At 49.2% G+C, this 25,042-nt stretch overlaps 1 protein-coding gene across 2 annotated transcripts in view; it reads left to right on the top strand.

Moving 5' to 3' along the window:
• The window catches only part of TDRD7 (tudor domain containing 7), a 2,843,905-nt gene that overhangs the window by 216,822 nt on the left and 2,602,041 nt on the right, over nucleotides 1-25,042 (top strand). The gene's annotated exons all lie outside the window — the stretch shown is intronic.

Below are 25,042 nucleotides of genomic sequence, written 5' to 3'. Positions count from 1 at the left end.
CTACCCCCGACGGAGGAACCTGAGCCAGGCCCGTCGGGAAGCCCTCCGAACAAGAGGAGGAGAATTCAACCACCCCCGCGGCCTTCTCAGCCTTCGCCCCGTCCCCAGTCCCGGGAGACGACACGGGAACAGACACGGCCACGACGGGGACGGATGATGGTTGGGACGACGGGATGGACCTCCCGTCACCGATTCCTCCCCGCCCGACGAAATTGGCTTCTTCCACGCCATGATTGCCAGGGCATCCGAGCTGTTCTAGCTCTGTCCCGAAGAGCAGAAGAAGGAAGGTTTCCTCTACCAACGGCGCGAGGTCAAGAGGAAGACGGTCCTCGCGGTGCCTCTGCTGGATGACATTTGGGGACGAGGGACTCGCCCTTCTGAAGAACCTGTCCACAACGCCTGCGAAGAGGGACTGGTACGAGAAGAAGTACCGGGTCCCCAACGCCGCCCCGTTGTGCGTTCGGGCGCAACCGACTCCTGATTTGGTCGTTTCAGCAGCGGCCAAGAAGAAAGCAGGGGGGGGTGTCGGCCTTAACGTCTACTTCTAAAGAAACTGGATGCAATGGGACGACGAGTCATCTTGTCGGCGGCAACGACGATTAAGGCAGCCACCGCCCTGGCGATCGTGGCCCGCTACGACCGGGAATTGCGGTACAAGATTGCCCCCTGTTGGACTTCCTACTGGACGACAAAACGGCGGAGGCCCTGGCGATCTTGCAGGAAGGTGAGGTAGCGTCGGACCACGCCATAACGGTGGCCACGGACATTGCTGTCACCGGTTTCAGCCAGTTGGGCAATGGGTTTGCCTTAGACGGCGAGGGTTGCTCAAGGCGACGGATTTCCGCCAAGACGTGCAAGCCAAGATTTTGGACATGCCCTTCGACGGGAACAACCTGTTTGGGAAGACAGTGGATGAGTCCCTCCAAGCCATCAAGACTGACACGGAGACGGCTCTGGCCCTTGGTGTTCTTCAGCAACGACAGCCGTCCTTTCGGAACTCCGGAGGCAAGGGTGGCTCCTCTACGTACCGCCAGGCGGCCCGATCCTCTTTGTAAGAAGACTACAGGGGACGAGGCAAGTCTGGGGGATCTCGCCGTCATCGCAAGGGAGGCCAAGGCGGCCTCCAAGCAGGACTGAACTGGCCGTTGTGTCGGGCCCCCACCAAAGCAACCCGGTGGGAGGCTGGCCGAAGTTCGTCAGCATGTGGGAGTCCATCTCCACCAACCGTTGGGTGCTGGATGCCCAGGGGCATGCCCCTGAATTTCTAAGGAAGTGCCCCCGCATTACACCAGTGGCCAGGAAGGAAAACCACTTTCCTCAACTACTGTTGGAGGTAAGAGCGATGCTCAAGAAAGGTGCCATCGAGCTCGTCCCGAAGAGGCTCCGGGGCTCCGGAGTTTACTCAAGATACTTCCTCGTGAAAAAGAAGACGGGGATGGCGCCCCATCCTGGACCTGCGTCGACTAAACGAGTACATCAAGGCACAGAAGTTCTGGATGGTCACCCTCCAGCACGTGCTGGGACAGCTGGAGGAAGGTGACTTCCTATCGTCGTTGGATTTGGAGGATGCGTACTTCCACATCCCCATTCTAAAAGGACACCGAAAGTTCCTCAGGTTCGTAGTCCAAGGACGGCACTACCAGTTCAAGGCCCTCCCGTTCGGATTGAAGTCAGCACCCAGGGTATTCACCATGTGCCTAGCACTGGTGGCGGCACGGCTGCGCCTGCAGGGGGGTCCACGTCTACCCACACCTGGACGATTGACTCATCCAAGCAAGGACAAGGTATCTCGCCGTAGAACACACAGCGAAGACCATCCAGCTGCTCACGGACCTGGGGTTCTCCATCAACTTCCCCAAATCCCACCTGGTCCCGTCGCAGGTCGCACTGTTTCTGGGAGCCAAGCTCGATACAGTGGAAAGGACAAAGGCCATCCTGGCCAACGTGCAGCGTCTGCTGGCCACAGACGTGGCCAGGGTGAGGTCCATCAAGTCCCTCCTAGGGATATTGTCCTCATGTATATATCTCGTGCACCTGTGCAGGCTTCGGATGCGTCCTTTACAGGAGTTCGATGCCCGCTGGATCCAAGCGGCGAGCAGCTTCGAGGACAGGATCCCTCTCAACGAGACTTTCCGACAAGCGATCAGGTGGTGGGGCACCCGTGCTCATCTGACGGCGGGCACAGGCTTTCAGACCCCAGCCCACCAGGTGACGGTGACTACGGATGCCTCCCTGGAGGGGTGGGGAGCGCACACCGGAGATCTTTTGGCTCCCGGAGGAGAAGCCGCTCCACATCAACATCCTGGAGCTCCATGCAGTGTTCTGGGCCCTCCGGTCCTTTCTCCCATCCCTCAAGGGCAAGGTGGTGAGGATCTTCACCGACAACACCACCAAGATATTCTACATCCAAAAGCAGGGAGGAACCAGATCCCCAGCTCTGTCCAAGGAAGCCCAGGACCTGTGGCATTGGGCCGTTGCCCAGGGGATGCTTCTGGTACCCTTTCATCTGGCAGGGATAAAGAACACCATCGCTGACTCATTCAGCAGGGAGCTGCGCTCGGGCCACTAGTGGGAACTGCGTCAGGATCAAGTGGATCGACTCTTCCAGCGTTGGGGCAAACCCCAGATCGACCTGTTCGCAACAGTGACGAACTCCAAGTGCCAGAGGTTCGCCAGCAGGTTTCCCCAGCCGAGGAGCATGGGCGATGCTTTCTTGTTCCCCTTGGACGGCCTGTTCCTATATGCGTTCCCTCAGTTGCCGTTGCTGTCCCGACTCATCAACCTGCTCAAGAGGTCCCGGTGCAGGATGATCCTTGTCGCACCGGCGTGGCCGAGACCGATCTGGTTCCCGGACCTTCTGGACTTGTCAGCGCCCCCGCCAGTCAAACTGCCGACGGACGCAGATCTTTTCTCCAGAGAAGGAGGCGCCATCCTTCATCACGACCCGGAGTCGCTGAACTTGCAGGCCTGGCTCCTGCAGCACTAGAGTTTGGAGGGTACGATATCCCGGCAGATTGCAGAGAGGTTCTTGCAAAGGCCAGGGCGTCCTCAACTCTCAAGTGCTACGGACATAAGTGGAAAAGGTTCTCTGTCTGGTGCCGTGCACAGAAAATTAACCCGCTACGGATTACGGCCCCTCAAGTGCTGCCGTACCTACTGTCGCTGGCCAAGGCTAGACTAGCTCACGCCTCCATCAAGATACATCTGGCGGCGATCTCCCGATACACCAGAACTACGGGACGGGCATCCTTGTGGTCTCATCGTCTGGTGAAGGAATTTATGAAGGGACTGTTCTAATCGTTCCCGCTGGTGAAGGCCCCTGCCCCGGCGTGGGAGCTCAACGTGGTGCTGACCAGGCTCATGGGGGCGCCATTCGAGCCTTTTCATTCGGCACCATTGAAGTTCCTGTCGTGGAAAACCGCGTTTCTTGTGGCCATCACCTCCGCATGACGAGTGTGAGAGATCCAGGCCCTATCCTGCAAGCCTCCATACTTGACTTTTCACGACACGAGGGTGGTGCTGAGGACGCACCCCTCCTTCATGCCCAAGGTGCCGTCAGACTTCCATCTCAACGAGCCCTTGGTGTTGCCAGTTTTCTTCCCATCGCCTTCGTCGGCGGCCGAGAGGACTTTGCACTCGAAGGATGTAGCTAGAGTTCTGAAGTTCTACGTGGACCGAACAAAGAGTTTTCGGAAGACATCACAGCTGTTTGTGAACTTTGGACCTGTGAACCAAGGGAAGGCCCTCTCGAAGGCTTCCTTTTCCAGATGGCTCTACGGCTGCATCACGCATTGTCACCGGTTGGCAAACCGACCGTTGCCCGGCCGCCCGAGAGCCCATTCGACCAGAGCGATCGCTGCTACTACGGCGTTTTTGTCTGGTGTGTCCCTGCTGGACATCTGCAGGGCTGCTACGTGGAGGTCGACGCACACCTTCACAAGATTCTACTGCCTCGATCGGGACTCCATGGAGGAGTCCAGGGTCGGCCAAGCAGTGCTGCGCAACCTGTTCGCCTGATGGTGGGCCTGGTGAGGAGGTAAGAGTTGCTTAATGTTGAGTTATGTAATGCTTAATGTTGAGCCTTTGCCACCTCCCGTGGTTGTGCATGTGTGTACTGCTATGTATTCTTATATTCATGAGCATGTGAATCCATGCCAGACCCCATGCTGGAGAAGGAACAAGTTACTTACCTGTAACTGTTCTCCAGCATGGGTCTGGCTTGGATTCACATGCGAACCCTCCCTCCTTCCCCTCTGCGGCTCTTCACTTGGTCATACTGCCACTTTATGTGCTACCAAATCTGAGGATGGCTGCCAGAGGGAGGGGCTTAGGGAGAGGCCAGTCATTGGCTGGGGGCAGTATGACCCAGAGATCAGTGATTGGTTACTACTAAGGACAGATCAGAAACGAAACTGATGCTGATTTTTTTCTTTACCGGGGATTCCCGACCTGACGACTGGGAATATTCATGAGCATGTGAATCCATGCCAGACCCATGCTGGAGAACAACAGTTACAGGTAAGTAACTTGTTCCATTCATGGCATTTCCAGACATCGAAAATGTCCCCTCTCGTATATATGAGCATCTTGCCCCCATGACTACTAAAAACAAAAAGGATTTGCCCCATATATTGACGTCAACCCTCGGTTCCTCTTGAGGATTGGGCGTCACAGACAGTATCGCATGAAGTCTCCCAGTGAGCTGTTCTATTGTGGGTACATTCTCATCCCTGTACCTGTGAAAGGATTCCCTCCATCAACAGTAACACCCCTTATTCTAGGAGTCATGAATTGTCCCGTGCTTGTGCTCTGCTGAATCTGCATAGGTGACTACTGTGACTGCCCCTGTGGTGGATTCATTGTTACCTGCTGTGTTTGAAAGTCTTGCTGCACTCTTGGCGCTTGGGTCTGCTGCACTGTCTGATTCTGAGCAAATCCATCTCCATTCTGCTGCGAATATGCAGGCAGGTTTGTAACCCCCCACCCCTCTTGAGAATTGCCCATTCTGCACGAATCCTTGACTTCTGCATGTGCAAGTAAAGTGTCCTGGCATACCACATGTCCAACATATAGGCCGAGATCTTCTAATTTGCCCCTCCTGCATGCCTTGATTATCATTCTGTGTGTTTTGAAATTCACCTTGATTATTCTGGAAGTTTACCTGATTATTCTGGAAGCCTTCCTGATTATTCTGGAAGCCCCTACCTCGAAAGCCTCCCCTTCCCTGTGGTGAAAATCCACTATTATTTTGATCAAACTCTTTGGTTATTCACCTGCGGCATGTTTGCTGCCTGCTGTGAACCTGATCTGCCTCCACTAGTCAACATTGCCCCTTCAATGGCATACTTGGATAGTTTTTTCTGCACTAGCTTTGCCTCTTCACCTTTCCTAGCATCGTCTTTCTTTCGATTCTTTGCTTGCAAAGGCCTGCAATAACGTGCAATGGTCAGCTGTATTTCTGACCACGGCTTCGCTTCCATGCCCACCAATTTCTTGAGCTGATTCTGCACTGCGTCTGGCAGCCCTTGGCACAATATATGATAAAATAAAGGTATAGATTTCCACCAAGTCTCCTGTGTCTCCAAGGCCCACTGCTCTTGCACATTTTGAATGTAAACAAGCGGATCATCCCTTCCTCCATCTTCTTCGCCATTATAGCTCCCATATTTGACGTGTCCGGATACAGTACTTTAAGCGCCTTCCAGACTGCCACCCTAAAGTTATTGAACGGTGCTCGATCATGAGCAGTGTTCACTATGGTAACACCAGAATACCCTGGTCTTGACCAAACGTCATCAGCCCTCTCCCCAAGGATAGCAATCAGGAGACCTTTAATGTCCCCCTATAGCTAACTTGTTTCCTCCTGTCATTTTCTCTAATTCATGTATCAATTTCCCAGCGCCAGAAGTTAAAGTCTGGAGATTGCACCTTAAATTGTACTTATCCATCTGTGGCCAAGGTATATATTGTGGCCTTGCTCCTCCCTTTTCCAACAAAGGAAACTGTGAAATTCCAAACTCATATTTGTCACCCATTGTCTGTCTATCCATAGCAGGGACAATGGTTCCACATTGCCTTCAACCTGGCAGCGACCTTAACCTGCTCACATACGGTCGTGAGTCCCCCCTCTCACCATTGGATCGCCCTTTAGGTGGATCTAGCCACATCAATGACCCAGACGCCCGCGTCTAAAGGTCTAGATCCGACCACCTTACTTCCTTATCCCTTGAAAAACACCCTTCAGGTCCACTTGTGTCACCTTCCTCTTCCCCACGGAAGTTTGCCCTGTCCTCGTCTGACATATCCTGTCCCCAACTCGTGTGACTTCTCTCCTCTTCGTCCCTATTCAGATTCAGTCTTTCTAAAGAACCTCCATTGGTTCAAAACTACATGATGCTCCCTCTTTATCGTACAGCTGCGTACTCTCGAGTCGATCGTTTTTACCCTTCCCTTGCAGTACTTTCTTAGTCCTCATATCATGATAGACTTTATCGATAGCATCACCAATGCTTCTAGTGTCGAACTCATTCTCTAGATTTGCGCTAGACGGACCTGCTATTGGCTCATGTGCTGGAAATAACTCTTTTATGTCTTCCCATGACACTACTGGTTTAGGATCCATTACTTCCTTTTCCATACAATCAATGTTGCGTGCTCTCCACCTTCTCTTTCATTCGATCTCATCATCAAATTCTCTTTGCTTTCTTGCTTCCTCTCACCCTTTCTTCCTCTTTTCTCTTCATGTCTCTTCTCTCATTTTCCCTGTGTATTTCTTCATCTACACGTCTTTGCATTCTTTTATCCCTTCATTTCTGTTCCTCTTCCGCCATTCTTTTCCTTTCTAGTCTTTCTTGCTCTTCGATTTCCCTGTCATATTTTCTCTGCTCCGCTGCTCTTTCCTGTTTCGTCAATTGCTCATCTTGATACAATTGTTCCCGTCTTTGTCTATCCTTTCGTTTCGTCCCATCTTCTTTCAATCTTTCCTCTCTTTCTCTATTCTTTTTGTCTTGTTCGTCTCGATCTTCCCTTTGCCTCACGTCCTCGATGCTCTTGCCATCAAGTTTGAGCAAAATCTGACCACCCATCCATTTGTTCTGTATAAGCGCTAACTCATAAATTGTCTCATTTTCTCCTTTATTTCCCGTCCTATATCTAAGGATGTACTTGGTCGATCACTTCTCTCCATTTCGCGTCACTTCTTGTCCCGCGGGACCTTAGAGATTATATCTCTCTCAGTATTTTTCTCTGGACCCTCGTCGCTGCTTTGCGGAGGCGACTCTTATGCCGGGTTACTGTATCCCGTTTCTGCTTTAAGCTCCATCAATGGGTACAGCCCGTCATCTTTCTTACTATCGCTGTCTGCTTCAGGCGCAGCGGGTGGAGCAGAAAGCTCCTCACCCCCCTCTTTGCATACATTAAGTATCCAATCTACAGGAGGTGGCTCTTCTCTCTCCTCCTGATTACATCTTCCAGAGCTCTAAGCTCACTAATCGCATTTCTACATTTTTCCCGTATATGCAGCATGCAAATATGTCATATGCTGCAGAACTGCCTTCGATAGTGATCCCCCTTGTGGCCATGGCATGAACATTTTGTCTACTGTGCCCTTAACCAACTCTGCACTGTACTGTCTAAGCTTGGGTGCGTGCTTGGGTAACTGCTTACAGAGGTGTATAAGTGGAGTAATATCCTCCATTTTGACTTGTCACACTTGACTGTCAATATTCACCTTTACACTTTGCAGATTTCAAAAGTACGTTTCAGAAAAACAAAACAATATGTGCGTGCAACAATCGTTGCAGGCTCCAAACCCTCTATATCACGTTTTTTACTTTAATCTATTTTTTCACTAAACACCATCAGTTCAATACCAACAAATAAATAAATAATTCACAATTCTCGTGTTTTCTTTTTTGCATCTATCAATTCTTCTATTGTTTTTTCACCATATATAGTCACATAAAACTGACATACTCGACCGGCCATGTATATCTCAGTTCTCTCTCTAAGACTGTCCTACCCCTAAAAATATCCTGATGGGATGTAAATCGACCTCTTCAAAAACCTGGGCGTACTCTTTATCATGGTCTCTCCTCACGATACCTCTTAATTGGTTGGCCTCTCCTCAAGTCAATTTACTCAATATTCAACACTCATCGTTCTCAAGTTACTTTATCCCAACCTCGCTCCGTTACTTGTTTTTTCCCTTATCACTTTCTTCACCCACTGCCCATTCACACTTGTGCCACCTCACTCAGTTTTTACTCACCATTCGTTATTTCAACTTCTGACTCTCAGGGGTTGTTCGCCTCCTCAGTAGCCTCTTTAACCTTCCATCCGTTCTGCTTCCTGTAGACGCCGGGAGGGGATTCCGTGGAAACAGGGGCACCCTTACTTGCAAGTCTGAAGTTTAAAAACTGATACCGCTATCTACAGTGAGCTTCACGTCCTTTCAGCCGAATGGCAGAGTTTGTGCGATATTTCCACGACCCCAAAACTTACTTATCTTGATGGATATCTGACCATCCTCTCTCTGCTACCACGTGAACTGGGGTCTTCCAGCCCGTTAAGATGAGGTAGCAATACCCTTGATGTGGATTGGTATCCAAAAATTATTCAAACATCAATAATCGAAACGACTCGGGTAGTTGGAAAAAGGATAACTGTTTTAATATCAATGATCTAAAACGGGGAGTACAACGGACCTCAACGGACGTCTCAGTGTAAGGTCTCTCAATGCATCTTAAAAAATAAAGCCTTCTTTTATAGCAAAAAATCATCCTAGATGACGTCAACCTACGTATCTAGTAACTTCATCTTATGTGACAAACTATAAAAACCTAGTGAAGAAATTGATTGGATCTAAGGGAACATTTACGTATACGATCCATACTAGCCTAAGGCAGTGAAAGAAAGTGATTCATTTCTTAACATCAGGTGGGGCAACTAAGCCCTCCCCTAAAACAGGTCATTATGAAGGTCACTAAATACACAACGTCCCATTGGCTACACAACCTATAGGACCCTTAATCATGCGGTCCCCTACCATTGGTTGGCACTCGCCTCCATCAGTACTTTTCCACCTATGTTTAGCAGCATGCAGGCTGAGCTTCCAGGTGCTGGTGAGCTAGTCTTAAACCATAGCTTCCCACCAATTAGCATATTCATCCATCACCTCAGTGGTCTGCTGTAAATTAGGGCTTTGAGCTTGTCCTTGGGAGTGTTCTTTGGTCTGGAGAATTCAAGGGAGTGAAGGCACGCACTGCCCTCGTGCGTAGGTGTGGCCATCGGGCTCGTCCAACTTCATCCTTCCACGTTACTGAAGACCATAAAATCGAGCTTCTAGTGTATTAAAATACTATTTTCCAATAGACCTCTGACGTCTTCCTTGTTTTTGTCCAGGGCTCCTGAACAGGAGCTTCGTTCCTTCACACGATTTATATCCAATCTCTGCTCACCCCAGGCTGATATGGCCTCGGCTTCTTGGCTCATCCAACCTGGCCTTTCCGAGATTCACTTTGTAGTTTACTTGTTTTCTAACTGTGACGCACTGGAAAAGAGGCCTTCCTTCTTTAGCCCAGCTCTGCTATGATACATAGTGGAAACCTCCATTATATATATATATATATAATCTGAGGCTTGTGGAATTCGAAAATGGGCGTCGACACAGGGCGTGCCAGTAATACTATCCCTAGTGTGACGTCCACTGTACCCAAGATCCCTCGCGCGTCTAGGATCCTCAGATTGTTTTTTTCCACCATACTGGTCGGAAGCATCTTGCGGAGTCCCCTGGCCTTAACCATACTTTTGCTAAAATTATAAAATAATAATCTATTGACATCCTTCCCCACCCCAACATCTAACTTCGACACTCGACGCCGGCTGGAGAAGAAATCGACCGTCGGCTGCTGCACGACAGATTTGGGCCTCGGAAGGCCGCTGGCCTCGGCCCGGGCCTGGTAGGCCGCTGGCCTCGGCCCTGCACGTAGGGAGAGTGGGGGGTGGTACATACTCTACACTCTTGGTATATAGGTACACCTTATATATTTCCTACACTTAACAGCCCGCTGCCTCAAGGTGCGTATGGAGGGTACCCCTTTTCAATTCTGCCCCAAGTGCAACCGCAAATACCCTTGGGTCGACAGGCACGCCACGTGCAATCTCTGCTTGCCGAGGGACCACCCCGAAGCGAACTGCAGAGCGTGTAGTAGGTTTAAACCTAAGACACTTAAGGACCGTTCGACGAAGCGTTGGGCCCACCACGCCAGGCAGGCGGCCATGGCAGCGGAGGGCGCCTTCAGCGATGGCAGCAACGCCGTACTTTCGGACGGCGAGGGCATTACGGCGTCGAAAGACAGCCGAGCGCAGGTCCCCGACCTCAGAAGGTCGTCCGGCAGGGCGGCTATGGGGAAGACCCCCGGCGACGCAAGCGCTTCACATACTACACACACTAAACACACTAAGTCCAACCGAGACTCGACGACGTCGAGTTCTCGGAAAGAGGCACAGACAGAACGGTCCGATTCGGTGTCCTCTGGGCGCTCTCGATCAAGATCGCCGCATGACTCCAGGCAATCATCCACTCTTGCCAAGAGTGCCTCGCTCCCTAGGCTAACAGAAGTTCGATCGTCGGAAGACGAATACCACTTCCACCCCCAGGCCGCGCTCCAGGAGGCGGAGCCCGCAATTAAAGCCAGCGAGGCCCCACGCTCGAAGGACAGGGACACCTCTCCCGATCTTCGACGCCAGGCGTCGAAAAACTCCGGAGCCACTAAGGGACAGGGAAAACATTTTTCTACGCACGGGGAGGGGGGAAAACAGCAGAAGAAACTACCTGTACATTCTTCCACACCTGTGAGACACTCCAACCCCCCTAAACAGACAGACAAGTCCAGGTCTGCTGATAGGTCCACTACCAGCAAAGCTACTCAGGATAAATCCCATAGACTTGCTGAGAGAGTCATTCCCAGTTCCAAAAAATGGTCCAGTGAAGACATAGATAGGGTCATGTCAAGAATGTCTTCGTTGGCTGATTTTTATGATAAAAATCCAGAACATTTCCTCTCGTATGATCCACAAGGGGCCACACCCTCAGGCTCTACTGATCCTATCCCCCCGAGTAAGAAGGCCCGGTTTGAAACCCCGATGAGGTCTGAACCCTTCAAGGTACAACCTTACGCAACACCATACTCTCGGTATCAAGGAGAGGCTTCCTTTTGTGGAGACCAAGATTTTGGTATGATAGAAGAGCAAACCGGGACGGGCTACTATGGGGATGATGAGGACCAGGAAGGAGAAGAGGATGACCCGGAAACATACAGAGTAGATTCCCCGGTAGAGAACGAAGCCCCGGTTACCGACTCCCCAGTCGATAACCAGCCCCTCCTAAATGAGGTTCTCGCTCGCGCAGCAGAACATTTCCACATTGACACCCACGGTGTACAGGAGGAAAGGGACTTTGCAGAAGAGTTAGTGGGAGAAAGGAGGCCGGTTGCCCAGACCATCCCTATCCTTAAATCCATTCAGCGGAGAATAGATCCGTCCCTGGTGAACCCAAACCTCACCAGAGCAGTCAATCCCAGGGTTGAAAAACTTTTCAGGGCAGCTCAGTCTGACCCTCTCTATATAAGAGGACATCTGAAGCCAGACTCCCTAGTTGTTACCAACACTCGTAAGAGGGCTGGAACACCCTTGTCTTCGTCAGAAGCTCCTCCTGTCAAGGAGAGCAAAAAACTATACGGTTTCGGCAGGAAGGTAGCCTCAACGTCCGCCTATCAAGCAAGGATTACTAACTCCACCACCCTGTTGGCCAACTACAACTGCCATCAGTGGGAAGAAGTCGCGGCTCTCATAGCCTCTGCTCCTGAACCGTTAAAGGGCCAATTAGCTCGGATTTCCGCAGAGGGTAGAGCCGTGTCTGGTTGCATTTTGAAAGCAACCTTCGACGCCGCGGACAACGCAGGCAGATTTATAGCAGAAGGTACTGTTATCAAGAGACATGCGTGGTTACGGCAGTCTGGTTTTAAGACAGAAACTCAGGCATCATTGTTAGACAAACCGGTGGAAGCCAATCTGTTGTTTGGGAAGGCGGTCGAAGACGCACTGAAAAATGCCAAGGACGAATACGAGGCACTCAAATCCCTTGGCCAGTTAACCAATAAACCCCCTAACCAGAGAGGGAATAGTAATTTTCGTCACCCACGCGGCCAAAATTCCCAGAGAGGATCTAACTATTCCCAGGGGCAGGGTACACAGTGGAACTACAACCAACAGTCTACCCAGGGTTACGGCAGAGGTAATAGTAGAGGTCGTGGTGAAGGCAGAGGCAGCCCCAGCAAGGGATGCGGCACGCCTCCACCAAAGCAGTGACGCTCAGTTCAGGGTCCCTTCTCACGCAACCCCAGTAGGGGGACGCATTTCAAACTTCACCCAGGCTTGGGAAGGGATCACATCACATCAGACAGATGGGTGCTGTCAACAGTATCCACAAGGTACTGTATAGAACTACTGCAGCGTCCCCGGAACCATCCTCCACGACAAAGAGTACACTCCTTAGCACATCAGAAGATTCTCCTCGAGGAGATCGCCATTCTTCTACAAAAAGACGCGATAGAACTCGTCCCGGGACACCAGGTAAACAAGGGTATTAGTTCAACTTACTTCCTTGTGCCAAAGAAAGACTTGACAATGCGCCCAGTATTGGACTTACGGCCTGCCAACAAGTATGTCAAGCCCCAAAAATTTCGCCTGACCACGCTACAAGAGGTAATCCCCCTCCTAAAAAAGGGGGATTACATGGCAACCTTGGATATGAAAGATGCTTATTTTCATATTTCCATGTTCCCAGCGCACAGAAAGTACTTGCGCTTCAAGGTGGACAGTCGCCACTACCAATTCAAGGTGCTGCCCTTCGGGATAGCTTCAGCACCAAGGGTATTCACCAAGGTACTGGCGGTGGCGGCTGCACACCTACGCAGGGAGGCAATCCCAGTGTACCCTTATCTGGACGACTGGCTCATAACGGGGGAAACCCCAGGAATTTGCAGGACAAACATTCAAAGGACTATCGACCTCCTCCACGAATTAGGCTTCTCAATCAACGAGAAGAAGTCAAGCCTGGTGCCAAGCACCTCAAAACAATTCCTAGGAGCAATCCTGGATTCCCAGGAGGGGTTGACCTTTCCGTCAGAAGAAAGAATTCGGAATATACTACTGCAAATTCTGCATTATCAATCCGGTCAACAAATAACGGTACGCAAAGCAATGCGTTTACTGGGCATGATGGCGTCATGCATTTACCTGGTCCCCCATGCGCGCCTGCGCATGCGTCCCATGCAGGAATGTTTGGCGAAACAGTGGTCTCAGGCAAGTGGTCAGTGGGACGATCTATTGGTCGTTTCGCCAACACTGGTACAAAGCCTCCACTGGTGGACAAGAGAATCTCGCAAAGGCGAACCTTTTACGATCCCGAAGTACAGGCAGTAGTCACTACAGATGCATGTCTGACAGGGTGGGGAGCTCACCATCTCCACCACACAGCTCGGGGTCTCTGGTCTCACTCAGTGGCCAAGAACCACATCAACCTGCTAGAGCTTCTGGCAGTATTCAGAGCGCTTCAGGCGTTCGAGCCCCATCTACTAAACCTGTCAGTGCAAATCCGGACAGACAGCACTACAGCCATGTTCTACCTGAACAAGCAAGGAGGGACTCGCTCGCCAAATCTGTCCAAGCTTGCCCAGAAAATCTGGATATGGGCACTCCGACGGAACATCTTCCTGTCATCGCAACATGTTCCAGGGGAGCTCAATTCCCTAGCGGATGCTCTGAGCAGAGACTCCCTCCCAGAGGAACACGAATGGGTTCTTTACAGAGACGTTGTAGAAGATCTCTTCTCTCAGTGGGGTTTCCCCACTATAGACTTATTCGCCACAAGCGAAAACAGACAATGCCCAGGATTTGCATCCAGGTTCCCCCAACCAGACTCCCAGGGGAACGCCCTGTGGATGAACTGGTCAGGGATGTTTGCGTATGCTTTTCCACCAACTCCTCTCATCAGGAAAGTGGTGAACAAGATGAACAAGGAATCGATGACGCTCGTCCTAGTTGCTCCCATGTGGGCAAGACAACCGTGGTTCCCACACCTACGCAAGATGGCGGTGTGCGAGCCCATCAAACTTCCAGCCTGGTACAACCTACTGTCCCAGCACCAAGGTCAAACAGTGCACCAGCAACCCAACTCAATGAACCTGGCAGCATGGCTCCTGAGGTCATAGAGTTTGGACATCTCAATTTGCCACAGAGGTGTATGGACATCCTAAAGGAACCTAGGAAACCAAACACAAGGCACTGTTACTTTGACAAGTGGAAGAGGTTCGTTATCTGGTGCCAGAGTAGACAAATCAACCCGGTTGATTGCACTCCTTCCACTATTGTTACATACATGCTCCACCTGCTAGATGCAGGATTGGTTTTTAACTCACTGAAAGTACACCTGGCAGCCCTCTCGGCTTACACCACTTCCCATAGCAAGGTGTTGTGGTGGAAAGTACCAGTAGTTGAAGCCTTCATGGAAGGAGTAAAGAGACTTCACCCTCCTATTTCAAACCCACCACCAGGGTGGGACCTTAATGTGGTGCTAGCCAAGCTCATGGGCCCCCCTTTCGAACCCATGCATAAAAGCAGTCTCAAACACCTGACTTATAAAACGGCCTTCTTAGTAGCTATTACTTCCATAAGAAGGGTCAGTGAAATTCAGGATCTGTCAGTGCAGGATCCCTTCTTTACTATCCATAAAGACAAACTGGTTTTACGCACACACCCTAGGTTCTCACCTAAATTTATATCAAAATTCCATGTAAACCAGTCCATCGAGCTTCCGGCTTTCTTCCAGAACCCTCAAAGCTCGGCTGAGGTGAAACGACACACCCTAGATGTGCGTAGGGCGGTCCTCTACTATGTAAATAAAACAAGACCGCTAAGGAAAACGGATCAATTGTTTGTCTCCGTGGCTACAGGCAGATAGGGGGATCGCGTCTCTAAAGGTGCCATCTCGAAGTGGATTATTAACTGTATCCAGCTGTGTTACTCACTCTCTGAAAGAACTCTGCCTTTTACGCCAAGGGCCCACTCTACTAGAGGCATTGGGGGCACTCTGGCTTTCATTGCAAATGTTCCCCTTGACACCATTTGCAAAGCAGCTACTTGGAGCTCTATTCACACTTTTACTCAGCATTACTGCATTGACACCCATTCCAAGGCAGATACACAAGTGGGACAAGCGGTTCTAAGACACTTATTTGCTCATGACCCTTCTCACATCCCACCTCCTTCTTCTGGTAATGCTCGCTAATCTATGCACAGCATGTGATCTAAGCAGATTCCACAAGCCTCAGAAGGGATACATTACTCACCGTAATCGTATTTATGATGCTTGTATCTGCTTAGATTCACATGCGACCCACCCTTCCTCCCCTCCGAGAGAAGGCGCATGATTGCTTGTAGTCTTACCTTTCTGTCTATCTGCTTGTATTATCTGTACTCACGCTACTCCTCATGCTACCTCATGTCAGAAAAAATACAATCTGAGGATCCTAGACGCGTGAGGGATCTTGGGTACAGTGGACGTCACACTAGGGATAGTATTACTGGCACGCCCTGTGTCGACGCCCATTTTCGAATTTCGAAAAACAAACTGTAATACTCCGCAGCTTCCACTAGATGTCGGCCTATGCACAGCATGTGAATCTAAGCAGATACAAGCATCAGAAATACGATTACGGTGAGTAATGTATCATATATATATATATATATATATATATATATATATATATATATATATATATATATATATATATGCATGCTGCAATCTATTCACTACTTCGCTAGCCTCAAGAATACTTCATCTGCCTCCATTCCTTTGCATATGTACACGTGTAAAACAGCTTGACATCTTTATCCATTCTGTAGCATATCTTTCTTCATCTTGATCCCAAGATGTCACTTATCTTTGATACTTTCTTGATGCCTTATAAAATATCTGCATTCTCTAGTCTCTGCATCTCTTCTATATACGTCAGCTCGGCTCTATGTGACGTCACCATTCATCTTGGCCGTTCATTTGTCCTGCTTCTTCCGGGGTTTCATTCAAATGGCCATCGTACTGTCTCATATGCAGGTATGGTTTCCTCAATGGGAACCTTGCTTCCAGGATTCTCCTTGGTATCAGTATTTTTACTGGTACCGCACGTGTCTCACACTTTGGTTCCTAACATATAGGTACGATGGGCGAGGTGATTGAGGTGGGGGTACTTGGCTACTTCTCTACAGCTTTCTCTCTGTCTCTCTCTTGCTCTCTCTTTCTCTCTCCGCGACCATAGCATTGTACAGACTTGTATTGAGGTCTGCACTAAATTCTACAAGTCAGAATTGGAAGATCACCATTGCTGAAGTAGAGAGGGGAAGGAAGACATTAGTGAACACCATAAGTGTCAGGCATTTCGGAGGTTTTACCTGCAGCTGTGAGTGAAAATCGGGAGGCGGGCGAGATGGCAGATTTGTCAACGGTCCCCCTTCATGCCATAAACCAGTAGAAAAGAAGATAACAATAATGAAAGCCCGAGCCCAGACAGCTCTACAGTGCCATTTTACAAATCTGAATGGACTGATATTGGTAAAACTCTTGACTAACTCTATCCAAATCTGAGATGAACATTGTATTTATACTGAAACCTGTTAAAAACTGAAGTTGTGGAGGTGTGGCCAAGATGGCGGGCTAAGTGGGAGAGGCTGGTGAGAGGTTCCATCCCGAGAATTGATAAATGTGACTGACGACCCCAATCTCCCTCGTAAACGGGAGCGTGCACCGCTGTGCAAGAGCGGATCAGCGGGTGTGGCGAAGGAGCGTGACAAAGGGGCTGATCTGCCCAGGAACAGGGCGACTTTCCAGCAATGGCGGCAGGCTACCCCTGCAAGGCATGACACCCCGAGCAGTGCAGAGTGTGGAGGCGGGCAAGCTGAGTGCAGAGAAACGCTCCGGAGATGTCGGGCAATGTTGAGAGAGGAGGCGGCGAAGGGCAGGGTGGGCAGAAGAACCGACCACAGAAAAGGGACGGCGGGAGGTAACCAGTTCCAGGGTGGTGTGGCAGAGTGGATCCGGGTGGCGTAATGAGAGGGGAGCGGCACCGCCTGCGAGGAAGGCGAGCAAAGCAGCAGCCGGAGAGGTGACAGCGGCGCAGTGTGGTGCAGCGCAGGCAGAGCAGCCATACAAGGTCTGTGCTGGGCAGAGTGAGACGACCGAGGTCCCAGAGTACAGGAGCAGCACATTGTCACTAGGGAGAGAGGAGACCCAGGTGTGGTGACCCTGCGCTTGGACCAGGAGCAGGTAAGTGTCTCCTGCTAGTGGAGCATACTTGGAGGTGGCTGGGGGATGATGGCTAGCAGAGTTGGACAGGGAGAGTGTAGTGGTCCCGAGGGGCAGAAGTCCTACAAGTGGCAGCAGAAGCACTGACTGGGCCCCCAAGGGAGACCAAAGGTGTGTGAACGGAGAGTGCTGGCATCCATAAAACTGAAAAGTGTGTAGCCGGACCCTTGCTGTTGGTGATGGAGGTCACAGACTGTGGCTGTGGCTGGGGCTGCTGCGGCCATGTGGCTGATAGATCTGAAGGAAGCCGGAGACTATAAGGCCCGGGGAAACATCAAGTTGGTTGTGGGAGAGGGCTGTGGGGGGCCTGTGTATACATGGGACGCCCCGGTTCTCTGTTAGCAGTCATCAAGTGGAGAAGTGACGGCGTTGAGGGATGCGCCCACAGCAGAACTCCTAAGCCTGGATCAAGTGTTGGGAGGACCGTCTCGACAAGCACTCACTGAGAGAACTAGTTAACAAAAGCAGGCGGCCGGTGGAAAGTCCTATCATCCCCCCCATCTCTCCTTCTACAACCTCGGAACTGTCAGGCTCTGGCTGGATAGGTGGGCAGCATGTAAATGGGACCATTAAAAGGGGACAGGCAGAGAAGACTAGAGACTCTGGATCGAAGAAGTAAGTGGGTGCCACCAAACAGTTGACAATTCAGTTTCTGACCCAGGACCAAGGAGGAGCTGGAGAAATGCTGCTCACCAAGGAGGATTTAGGTTTGGTGCTGGCCCGGTTTAAAAGCGATATAGCAGATACCGTTGATGCGTAAGCGGTACATATCAAAAAGGACCTGTCCCAAGCAATAGCGGGAAACAGAAAGGTCATTGAGGCCCTGGAAGAGAGGGTTGCTGACGTGCAGGGCCAGCTAATTGCATCAGTGGAGAAGGTCCCGGATTCATCAAAAAACAGGTGTAAACGGAAGATGAGAGAATGCTGATGTTGGAGGAGAAATGCAAAGACCTGGAAAACTTTTTGAGGAGGGAGAACATCAGGATTAAGGACCTAAAGGAAGGAACAGAAGGGACGGACTTGGAAGTCTGTATCATGGAGCTCTTTGTGGACCTTGTGGACAGTGATCAGAAGCTGGGCATTGATGGGGTGCACCGGTTGGGAATCCGTGACCCAAGAGCACGGCCTCGTGACATCCGGGTGAAACTGCATCACTTTAAGGATAAGCAGAGAATAATGTCGGCTGCCAGCAAACTGGGCAAAATGTTCCTTTGAGGCAGCGCGGTCCAGCTGTTTGATGACTTGGCACAGGTGACTTTGGCCAAGCTGAAAACGTTTAGAGTGGTCACTGAGGAGGTCACAAGAAAGAACCTGAAATTTTGATGGCTCTTACCAATAAGGCTACAAGTTAGATTGGGAAACGAGGAGGAGATTGACAGTGTGGAGGAGGGTCTGAAGGTGCTGGGGACAGGGTGGCGGGGGGAGGAGACCCCAGTGCAGGTGCACAGAGGTGCTCTGTGCTGGGTCAGGAGGGATGGACAACGAAGGCCAAGAAAGTCATGATGATGTAACCCCTTACAAGGGGTGGTTTGAGGCTGCTGGTGCCCGTTGTTCGATGTGGCGTAAAAGGGTGCACTCTGGTCTGGAGTGGAGTAGAGAGGCTACTAGCATCAACGTAGCTTTTGAGCCTAAAGTTTGACATTTTGGTACAAAGGTTAAAGCAGGGGTTGCAGGGGAGCGGTGAGAGCTTTTATTGGAGACGGAGGGAAGACCAAGCCTTTTTCATTTCACTGGTGGAGGTCATGCCGACAATCAGGATGGAAGTTCCAGGGATTTTAAAAAGAAATTCAAATGCGGGGCTGTGGGGGGTTCAAGGTGGAGGGCGGGAGACCAGGTCTAGCAGACATGGCAGCTTCTGGGTGAGTTTTCTGGTAGATTTGAGGATGGAATGGCCAAGCGGGGAGAGTCTGTGGCAGGACGGGCACACACAGCTCAAGATTGGGGTGTTAAAATTATAATCGTGGAATGTTGGGGGGCTGAAAAGCCAGAACAAGAGGTTTAGTATATTGAGGGATGTGGCTGAGAGGGGCCCACATTATATGCCTGCATGAAACCCATCTCAAGCGGGAGGATGCGAAAAGGTTATATAGTAGGGAATATACCACTCAATATCACGCACATGCCAAGAACAAACAGCCGGGAGTAGCGATTTTAAATCATAGATAGATCTCCTTGGAGGGTTTACAGTTTCAATATGATATGTTAATATATATTCCTTGTTTTAGAAAACAAGAAAGCTTTATCTTCTTGGGTAATTCAATCTATTTTTTAATTGGCTCCGTCCAACCCTGGAAAGCCGAAAGGAATTGTAAACGCCAGTCTCAATCGGAAGACTGCTAAGATAATCACGTTGTGCTGAAACCTCAGAGTGAGAAAAAAACTCAAGATAAAAAACTTGAATAAAAATTGGATGCAAAACAACCAAGCTCGCACTAAACAAATACGGGGCATTCTGCACGCCAATTCAAAAATAGATGGACTTGTACAAGAAGATAAAGCCTTCTTGTTTTCTAAAACAAGGAATGTATATTAACATATCATATTGAAGATCTATAATTGAATGAATCTGTCTTTGTGACACCCTCCTGAAGAACCAATAATTTTGGGGAAACACGTGTCGAGGGAATAGCAAGGGGAATAACTTCAATAAATACATTTTTTCACATTTGAATCGAGTCTCAAGAATAACATTTCTTCTTTTGATCATAAAACAAAGGTGTGCTAGAATCAAGTGACTAGTATTTCCCTATTTTGTTCAAGTTTTGATACACTCAGCAGTCTGAGTGTCACTAGTCATTTCTATTGCGGCACCTATTAAAATATTGAACAACTGTTGTATTATAGACTGCAAAACACAATCAATAGCACTTATCAACCTTGATGCCAAGCTGTACACCTGAGTCCTCCTGGTGCGGTTGGTGATGGTATTGCCTGATCTGATTGAGCAGGACCAGTCAGGTTTCATCCGGGGGAGGAACATGTTCAACAATCTAAGAATACTCCATGTTGTGGATAAAACTGCTAGGACAGGATCCAAGGTCCCCTCTCCTATTTGCCATGGTGATGGAGCCTTTTGCACAAAATATCAGAAGCAATGTGGTGATTTAGGGGGTGCAATAGGCGAAGTCTCAGCGTAAGATAGGACTGTTTGCTGATGACGTAATACTTGTGCTAACTAACCCCACACAGTCACTCCCAGAGATTATGGGGGAAATCAACAGGTTCTCGGCGGTCTCAGGTTTCAAAGTACATTTTTCTAAATCTGAGATATTTCACCTATCCGTGGGGGCAAGGGAGGAGGAGGAGCACCTTTTAAAAATCAAACTCTTTTTTTCCGATGTGCTCGGCATTCGGTGAGATACTTGGGAGTGAACTTGACCTCGAGCGTCAAAGCACTCTTTAGGGCGAACTACCCCCCTTTGCTGGACTAGCTCAGGAGGGACTTGCATAGATGGAAGGGGCACTGTCTCTTGGTTGGGTTGGATAGTGATCATTAAAATAAACGTCCTTCCTAGACTCTTGTACTGGTTTCAGGTGCTGCCCATTAGTCCACCAGGAACGGTGCTTAAGGGTGTGCCGGATGGGATCATGAGATTTGTTGGCAACAGGAAAAAGCCAATTATTAGGAGGACTGCCCTATATAAACCCAAGCAACAGGGGAGAGGTGTGCCCAAATATGGTGGCATCCTTCCAAGCAGTGCAGCTGCGGGTGCTGGCAGAATGGGGGAGGGAGGGTGTTATGAAGCATTGGGTGCAGATGCAACAGGCAGTGGCGGCATAGCGTATGTGGAAGACACTGTGGATGATGAGCAGGGAAAGGCCTGTGGGACTCAGAGAGAACCCCTTAGAAAGATGCACACTAGAGATTTGGGACAATATTTCAGATCCCAGCCCCCCCCCCCCCGTTCCCCCCCAGGCATGGAGCATCACAGGTTCGCTAGATGGTTGGAAGAGGCAGTGAGGGAGCTTAGGGATCTATGATGCAGTGCATAGCAAGACTTTTGAAGAGTGTTCCAGGGAATTTGGCCTGACTAAGGGCGACTTCTTTGTGTATTAGCAGCTGAAACATTGGGTAAGCAACTCCGTCATGAGGGAAGCAGCAAGTAGGGAGTTGATAAAGTGGGAAAAGGCAATTACAGATAGCGTGACCAATAGAGATCATATTTCAATTATCTACAAAATCCTGCTTTGAGGTAGAGCAAGGTCTGTTGCAGATAAAGGGCAAGTGGGAAGCTGATGCAGGCAGGCAATAATCTGACAGTCGGATTGGGCAGTCCGGGGGGGTGTTTGGCCCGTTTATTTCGGCGCAAAAACAAAAATGACAGTACAAACTCCTACACAGATGGCACTACACACCACAGAAGTTGAATAAAAGTTCCAACTCCCTGCTATGCTGTGGAGAGTAGGGGGAGGAGGGGACGGTGAAGCACATTTGATGGGGATTCCAGCAGCTGAAACACTTCTGGCAGGACGTGAAATCAAAGGTCGGGGAGATTCTGAAGACATTACCTTTTGATTTATCTGTGGTGCTACTGAACATGCATGCAGCAGGGGAGGTTGACAAGGGGTAGGATGGTGGTGCTGTGTGCAAACCTGCTGTTAGGGGCTAAGACCTGCATTGCAAGGATGTGGCGGAAGAGGGAAGCGTGCAATGGTACTATGCCTTAGGGTATCTCATTAGTTTGGAGAGAGAGTGACAGCAATCATGCATGATGACTTTGCACTGTTTGGGAAAGTTGGAGCTCCCTTCATAGAGTATGCCCTGAAAGATACAAACCGACTGTACGTTCCCGTGAGGCTACGTTTATTGGACATTCTTCCGGAAGAAGAATACATTCTCAACAGGATGTTGGTGGAGGTTGTAAACTGCTATGTGACCTAGACCTGAATGTGGGGGGGTTAGGGGGAAGAAATTGTATGCACTTAAAGAGGTGGAGATGGTAGCATGTGGTGTACGTAGAGGAGATTGGGTGGAAGTATATATTACTATTGTTATGTGATTCTTTATGGTGAATGCAGTGCAAAGCGAAACTGCTGAGTTTGTTATGAATATCTGTCAATAAAGTCTTGGTTGAACAAAAAAAAAACAAGTAGTCACTCCCATAGGCATATTGCACTCCTCAACCTTGCTATTATGCTTTTTCATGAAGATCTTCATGCACAGGTTGGAGTTGATGCCTTCCTTGATTGACCTAGATCAATCGGATTTGATCATACAGAAAAACATGTTTGATCATATTTCAAAGTGCTTCACCTAATGGATAAGGCTCAGAGATTCCCAGTCTACATTGTATTGGTCACTCTAGATGCAGGGAAAGCTTTGACAGTGGACTGGTGATTCTGGAGGCTGCTATTAGTAAACATAACTGGCTGCAATACCTTGCATATGATTCTGGCTAATTAGAAAGCTCCATTGGAGGAGTTTCAGGTTAATTATATAATATCAAAATCATGCTGCTTGGTGCTCAGTGTAGACATGGCTGCCAGCTCTCCCATTTGCTGTTTGCCCTAACTATGGAACCTCTGGCAAAAAGGATCCGGACAAAGCCCAAAGTTAATGCTATTCAGGTCGGGCGACCCAACACAAAATTATCCCTTTTGCATATGGAATGCTTTTACCACTAACTGACCCTGTGTCTTCCCTGCACACACTTCTCGGTTATTCAGTAGATTCTCAGGATTTTCGATTGAGTTTGAGATTCTAAATCTCAATATCAAAGATGAGAACCTGAATGACCTAATGAACCAACTCCTGTTCGGGTGGACAAAGAAATCAATCAGACTTTTGAGGGTTCATTTAACATCTTTTATCTTGGTTATGTTTTGTGTAACTATCATTTTCTGTCATTCGAAAGGGATATAATAAATTGGAGTGGGCTCCATTTCTTCTGGTTATGCCAGATTTCAGTTATAAAAAAAACGACCTTCCTAGGATCCTTTCTTTTCCAGACTGTTCCCATTTAAACCCATGCAAGGAACTCAAGAGATGGCAGGAACTAATCTTGCATTTGTTTTGGGTGGGTAAATGGGCAAGAGTGAGTGAAAAGATTTTGGTTGCTTCAAAGGTGGTTTGAGGTCTGGGCTGTCCAGGTGGGGGACCCATCTGGCACCAGCCTCGTCTCCCTATAAGGTTGAAATCTCCAAATGTATACATTAATCCAGTTACAAAGCTGCTTATGAAACCTCAGGCACAATAACTAGACACATGCATTGTACCACCTTTCAATCGTCATTTTCCTTGATAAAGAATAACTATGGCTCTTCTGCCGGCCTTCCACATAAGGCGTTATTCTCACCCCTTAAAAACGTATACCCTGCTTTGATGCAACCTTCTTTTATCCACGAAATGAAGTCTGTCCAGAGTTTTTAAGAACATTTTCAGTATCTGTAAGGAAGAACGTTTTAGTTGTTTGTCATTGGCTACGTCATTAGTAGTAGCTTTACAGTTCTTTTTTAATCTTTGTTTAAATGTCTTTGAAAGTTGGTGCGATTGAAACAAAGGGGGTGTCCCAATATCTCTCTCGACCTCACCCATGTGCTCCCTCCACCTTAGCCAGGTCGTCCGTAACTCTCCCTTCCCCGCACTCCGCACACATTTTTCCAACTTATTGTAAGGCATGGTAAGCCCTACTTTCTAAGACCTTTCCAATCTGCGAGGGACAACCTAAAGGCTCTCACCTTTTTGTGTCTAGCTCCCTCTGGGAATTTCTGGTTCCACCACCAGTCATACAGAGCCTGTCCCTTGTCCTCCTATTTAGTCTTACTCTCGCCCTCTCTCTAGCTCCACTACACCCCTTTTCATAATCTCTTCTCTCTAACAATCCCCTATCTACACCTCATTTTCCTGATATATCACACTGTCTCTCTCTTTTAACTACGCCCCTCTCCTGCTACACTCCACCCTCTCTTTACCCCCTCTTCCTTGCACTCTCTCCACACCCTCCTACCATACTCTCTCTCTATTGCTCTCTAATTCACCTACGCTGTGAACTCACTCCTTTCTCGCACACCCTCATTTTTTGGGAGGATTGCAGTGTCTCCCAGCTCCCCTGCAGTCCCTTCCCACCCAGTTTGTTTTCTTTTGCACCACCATTCCCCTGGAATTGATGGGTCATATGTTTGGTGTCTCATCGCTTTTTGGCAGGCAAACTCCCAGTCTATGCCATCCCTGGTCTCGATTCCATTCCTCTGGTTCCAGTCTGCGTTTTCTTGTTTTCACCCACGTGCATTCTGGGATTTGTGATTCTGAAAAAGACGAAGGCAAACTCTAGCCAGGAGAGAGGCTGACCAGCACTGTGTGAGGCAAAATAAGAGGTCATGTTAGAATTTTTTAAACCTCTGGCATTGCTCTGGGCAACCCTCCAGACAATCGCTCTTCAACCTGCCAAGCCATTCCAGAAAGGGGAAATCTCCTGTGCAAAACAGGCTTGCTTGGTTTCACCCCCAAAAGAGGCAGTCCAGCCCAAACTGCTTGGTCACATCCCTTCTGCATGAGACCACAAGCAACCCTAGACATGTTTCAGACAAATGCTTAAATGTAGCTGGTAAGATACATTGACACGTTTTTGTGGTCCTGTTCTTCATGCACCAAGAGGAAAATGGTGGTACGTATGGGAAAATAAA

This window comes from Ambystoma mexicanum, chromosome 6q, assembly GCF_040938575.1.
Source record: "Ambystoma mexicanum isolate Mex_15411 chromosome 6q, UKY_AmexF1_1, whole genome shotgun sequence".
In the NCBI taxonomy this organism is placed as follows: Eukaryota; Metazoa; Chordata; class Amphibia; order Caudata; family Ambystomatidae; genus Ambystoma; species Ambystoma mexicanum.
Note: the sequence above shows the minus strand (reverse complement) of the source record. Positions and strands in the feature narration are given on the sequence as shown.